This window comes from Neovison vison, chromosome 13 (genome assembly GCF_020171115.1).
Source record: "Neovison vison isolate M4711 chromosome 13, ASM_NN_V1, whole genome shotgun sequence".
In the NCBI taxonomy this organism is placed as follows: domain Eukaryota; kingdom Metazoa; phylum Chordata; class Mammalia; order Carnivora; family Mustelidae; genus Neogale; species Neogale vison.
The window spans coordinates 102,316,789-102,322,788 of NC_058103.1; the positions used below are offsets into that span (position 1 = coordinate 102,316,789).

Below are 6,000 nucleotides of genomic sequence, written 5' to 3' on the forward strand. Positions count from 1 at the left end.
TGCGCCGAGGTTTTTTTTGTTTTGTTTTGTTGTTGTTGTTGTTTTTCCTTTTGTTTTGTTTTACTGGGGAGAGAGGTAGCAACCCCTACAAACTCCCACCTCTCATTCCCTCCCCCCCACTGCTTCTCTCCAGCTGGTCCTACAAGTTCCACAAATGCGGGTTTGGTTGTGGGTTTTTTTTGTTTTGTTTTGTTTTTGTTTTTTTCAAACAAAGTAAAACTGAGGGAGGTTACTTTCTAGATGGCCGTTAAGCTTTTGTTCAACGTGGAGGGAACTGCCCCCAAGCCTGCTCAGCCTGGGACCCAAGGCAACCCGAGCAGCCACACCCTGCCTACCCAGGCGCCCGGCGCGTCAGGAATGTGGCGCCTTCCTCTGTTCCCCTCCCCGGCACCCCTCTCTCAGCTTTCTGGGAACACTTCGGGGGGGATGCCCCACCCTCCTCCCTCTGCCTTGCAAGTCTAACGCCAGAGCACAACCAGCCCCCCTCACTCTTACCCAGGCCACTCTTACCAGGCCACCAGCGCTATAGCGCTGCTCTCCGCAGAACCCCAGTATGGACCGTCCCTCCAGCCCCCTTCCCTGGACGGCCTCCCGGGTTCCTGTGGCCCAAGGCTCTTTGTAAGGCCGTCTTCCTCTCTTCCCGCTGCTCCCCGCCCCGCTAGCGCGGCGGCCCCGGGGCCATAGCGGGAGGGCGGGGCGCACCCCGCTTACCTGGGCCCGGCGCCGAGAGCAGCGAGCGTCCTCAGTTGTAGAGCGGAGCTGGCTGCCCTGGGTGGGGCTTTTATAGCCGCCACATCCGCGCTGTGAAGGGAGGCCCGCCCCGCCCCGCCTCCCCTTGCCCGCTCCCACCCGGAGTCAGGGTGACTCACCCTCCCTGGCCCGCCCGCCCACTGGGGCAGCCTCGCCCTGGAACGTTCTGAGTCTCGACCTGCGGGAGCAGCCCCCGCGCCCTCAGCCCAACCCTCCATTAAAGCACTGCGGAGGCTTCCTTGAGGCCCATCAGCGGCCTCGTTTCTTCCACCCTTCCCTCCTTTTACTATTTTAGCGCCACGTCGAGTTCTCAGACCCTGACTTAGGCTAATAAATTAGCAAAGTAAGCTTGGTTAAGTCACTTTTTTTTTTTTTTAAGCGTCGATGCAATGGGAGAAAGAATTGTTCCAGGAAACATAAATCGAGATTCCCCTGAGGAGGGGCTGTTGGCATCCAGTTCCAGCTCCCAGTTACCGTCTGCAAACACATTAGCTTAACCTCTGACCAGCAAGCAGTTCCCGGGAGGAGAGTGGGGCGGGCGATCTGCTGGGTCCGGTCCTGTGAAGACTGGCTCGCCCGGGCCTTACAGCACGCAGCCAGGCCCGGAGCCACGGTTGGGATGAGAGAAACGGGTGGGAGGCCAAAGCCGGGCTCCAAGATTCCACCCCCTCAGGCTCCGAGAGGAGCCCGTTTTTCCGGAGCGCCGTCCTCTCAGCTTCTCTCCCCGCTTCCCGCACCCGCGTTCTGCACCCCGCGCCCTGGCAGTGCTGCGCGTCCTCGTGGCAGGCGGTCAGGGCTGGGTGGGGGCGGCGGCTTTGAGCCTCAAGTTCCAACAAAGAAGTTGCCTTCCTTCCTTCTTTCATAACTCGTTCTTTCGCAGCCTCTTTGCCAGCTCCCTCCGCTCGGTTTTGCTTCATTTCTCGCTTTTCTTCCCTTCTCTATTTCCACGAACCACACCGGCAACATGTAAGCAAACAAGTTTTAGTGTGTGACTGCTCAAAACTGTACACAGAATTCAAACTAGCAGGAGTGTTTGGCTAAGAATCCTGAAGACCTCTCCCTGCAACCTTTGAATTCCTTCCTTCCACACATTTCAGGGAGCAAGCTCCTCTTCTAATCCTGATGCTTATGTGTTTTAACCTTCCACCTATCTTGAGGCCTATTTTTACTTTCTAGTTGAGCATCATTTCACTCAGAGAACCATAAAATTAAAGGAAAGCCAAAAGACATTGTTAGCCACGCTCATGGTCACCTAGCCAACTCGCCACAAGGCAGGGGAGGGGAAGGGAGGGGCTTGTCTCTGGATGCTCAGCCCTGAGCTCATTGTTACCCATTCACTTATAATGATACATAATGGGCCCTATCAGAACACACAGAAAATAAACCAACTCTTTTAATACAATTTCTGATTTGCATTTTTAAGAAAGATTTTGAGTAATGTCTATACATATGGGCTCAAACTCAAACCTTATTGAGATCAAGGGGGGCTGGCTCCACTGATGAGCTACCTAGGAGTCCCCGGGTTTATGTTTATAGCTCAATTTGGTCTGAGGGGCTCCTGGGTGGCTCAGTGGGTTAAAGCCTCTATCTTCAGCTCAGGTCATGACCCCAGGGTCCTGGGATGGAGCGCCCCCCCAACCCAGCCTGCCTATCTGCCTACTACTTGTGATCTCTGTCAAGTAAATAAATAAAATCCTTTTTTTAAAAATGTAGGATGGAAGACTTACAGGCAGAAATCATGTTTATCTGCCCACTTGTCTGAACATTTTGGAACAGAAGGGGAACACAAGCTGACTATAATGGTGGATAGGCTTCTGCCTCCCTTCTATTCTTTTCAGGGGAGGGTGCACAGCCTCTTACTCCTACTTGTGTGTGGTGGGCCCTTCACAGAAGGTAAGATTCAATTCAAATTATATGCATTACATAAAATTCACCAGGTTTCCAAAAGAACGTTGTTGTTGTTTTATCTTAGGACTCTAGCAAATTCAGACATACACATCTGTGAAATAGCCAGTTTGCTTCAAACTCCAGAACTTTACACTGATGTTATAAAAATGAAGCTATTAGAAGTCATGGTTTGCTATCTGAGGAATGTGGGGCCAATTCTGCCAGTATAAAAGAGCTTTTTAATCTCTTTGTGCAAAGATTCTCTTTTTCTTTTCTTTTTCCCCCATAGCTGGGGAGAATGTTTACTACTACAATGGATCACAGATTATGTCTACTCTTCTGCATACTGTCCTCTAAAGCCTGTATTTTATTCACACTTTGTCTACCATATCTGAACACTGCTAATAGTAACTAGCTAGCAATGATAGGCACTCACAAAAATTATGGAATAATAGAATAATTCAGAGTAATAGAATGTTAGATCAGAGAGAAGTTTTTGGGTTAATTTGTCTAATCCTTAGTTTTTATACATGGAGAAGCTAGAACCCAACTAAAGTCTTCTGCCCAATCCAGAAATTAAATAATGCACTCAAATTACTTGTTGCAATGTATCAAGTTACTATCAAAACTTAGTGGTTGAAACATACATAACCGTTTATTTGCTCTGCTCATGATTTTGCAATCTGGACAGGATTCAGTGCGGATAGCCTGTGTTCCACATGATGTTGGGTGGGGCAGCTCATATGGGGTTGGAGGATCAAAAGGGGTTTAACCATTGTGAATCAGCTGCTAGAATGTCTGAGAGCAGGCTAGGCCTCCCTGTCTTTAGTCTCTCATCCTTAAGATGAGAGGAATAGTCTTGATCTCTACACCAGAGCAGTAATGGTGTGGCTCTTTAAGAAGAAAAGCTGAAGCTACCAGGACACTTAGCTTATAGGTTATACAAAAACAGTGACAGGCTGGATTGGCATTATGGGTTGTAGTCTGCGGATCCCTACTTCAAGTCTGATCAGTTTTGGGCTTTGCCCTCTGGCCTCTTCACTACTGTCTGAAATATCTCCTTTTCCTTAAGAATGACCCGTATTTGTAGCTGAGTAGTTCTCGCAATCTGCTTCATGCCAGTAGAAACACAAAGGTCCAGAAACTTTTCATTTTGTCCTGTTTCTGTGTCCAAAAAAACTGTCAATTCTTTCATTAACACGATTATTTAAAAAAAAAACACAATTATCTTTAAAACTATATGGATTTTCTATAAATCTTACTGAGGTTCATTCTATGTTCCAAAAATTGATAACCAATACAATTTTCTCAAAAACATTATGGATTTTCTGTAAATCTTAATGAGGTTTAACTCCATGCTCCAAAATTCCCATGTATTATTCCTTCTAAAAACAGACTTCTTGGGGCACCTGGGTGGCTCAGTGGGTTGGGCTGCTGCCTTCGGCTCAGGTCATGATCTCAGGGTCCTGGGATCGGGTCCCGCGTCGGGCTCTCTGCTCAGTGGGGAGCCTGCTTCCTCCTCTCTCTCTCTGCCTGCCTCTCTGCCTACTTGTGATCTCTCTCTATCAAATAAATAAATTTGAAAAATCTTTAAAAAATAAATAAATAAATAAATAAATAAAACAAAAAAACCCAGACTTCTCTACTTTGTGCTTATCAGGCTAGAACAATGCACATAAGATTCCTAGAAGACCTGAGATGGTCTTCAAAGTACCACATTAAATCTCTCTGGAATCTTTTTTTTTTTTTAAAGATTAATTCATTGGTTTTTTGTAGAGAGAGAGAGAGAGAGAGCGAGCGCTCAGAAGTTGTGGGGAAAGGAGCAGAGGGAGAGGGAAAGAGAGCATCTCTAGTAGACTCCCGTGAACCCAGAGACCAACAATGGACCCTACTCCAGCTGAAATCAAGAGTTGGACTCCTAACTGTCCAGGCCATCTTGGAGCCCTTATGTGGAATTTTAAAAATTAAAAAAAAAAAAAAAAGGTTTTGTAGCCATATACAATTTGATCTTTATTCTGAGGCCATTTCTCACTCTGTAATCTTTCACTAGCTAGCAATTTCTGCTTGAAAGCCAAACATCTTTCTTTAATGCACTTTTCTCCTATTATATATACAATATATATTAGCATTTTCAGGATTCTGCCTAGAAATCTCGTTGGCTAGATTCAGAGTTCACAGGGCATATTTTCTATCATTCATGTTATCCCAGACAATGGTAATGTTAAACATTCTGCCAAAGCATAAGCTAGGCTGCCATTCCTCCAACCTCCTACTGCAATTTCCTCACCACCCTTTCAACCTCCACTAACCGTCTACTCTCTATTACTGCCTGGCAATAAGGTCAATGTCTTATATTTTTAGGTATTTGTTACAGCAATACTCCACATCCAGGTAATAATTTGTTTCAGCTACTATTGTTAGGAAATAAACTACTTCCAAATCTCAGAGGCATAAAACAACAACAACCCTATGTTCATGATTCTGCAAAGGGCAGAGTTCACTGGGTCAACTCATCTCTGGTCTATTTCAGATTGGCTAGGGAGACCCAAATAGAGTCTGGAAGATCCAAAAGATCCTCTCCACAGCAAGGTGGTTGATAGCTTTCAGGAATGAAAGTGGAAGCTGCCAGGCCCACAAAACTTCCTCTGTATTACACTGGTCAAAACAAGTCATTTAACTTAGATTTGAGAGAAGGGAAAAAAGATTCCACCTCTTCATAAAGGAAGTGACATGTATTGACATGGGTGGATGGAATTGTTGGCAACCACTTGTACAGACAAATCTACCATAACCCTTAGACCAGTAAACGGCAGACCTGAGGCTAGAGGTTTTGAGCCTGCCTTTCACTGCTTCTTCCACCACACCATATTTTTCACATACCATCACTTCTTCGGTAAGACACAGGCTGGCCCCAAGTCCTCTACATTATATGGTTTAGACTCTCTCTAGCCATATAGCTGCTATATCTTTGAGCCTTGTTATATATAACCAGTATAAAACAATGTCAGGTATTTAAAAACTTGACCAGAAAAGGAAAAAGAACTATTTGTAAAAATCCAACATTCAAATAATAGGAGTTCTAGAAAGAAAAAAACAGGCAAAACTATAGGGAGAAAATCATCAAGAAATAACTGAAGACAATTTTCTAGAACTAATGGCCACAAGTTTTTAGACTGAAAGACACAATAAATAGAATCAACCAACCAACCAACCAATCAAACAAACAAACCTGAGGCCCATCACCATGAAATTTCAGAACACCTGATGCAAACAGGGAGCAATTCCTAAAAGATCTGAGATTTTGAAAGGTCATACGTGACGGGTAAGAAATAAGAATGGCATTATAATCAACACTCAGATCTT

The 6,000-nt window shown here is 45.4% G+C and overlaps 1 protein-coding gene across 2 annotated transcripts in view; it reads right to left on the reverse strand.

The window, feature by feature from the left end:
• The window catches only part of ANXA2 (annexin A2), a 44,144-nt gene extending 43,352 nt beyond the window's left edge, over positions 1–792 (reverse strand). Inside the window, exon 1 of one of the 2 annotated variants that reach the window (XM_044231375.1) lies at positions 712–792. The gene's annotated coding sequence lies outside the window, so the exon portion shown is untranslated. Of the gene's footprint in view, positions 1–510; positions 615–711 lie in introns of those variants that run through there. The other variant, XM_044231376.1, reaches the window with a different exon arrangement.
• Between the last annotated feature and the right edge of the window lie 5,208 nt (positions 793–6,000).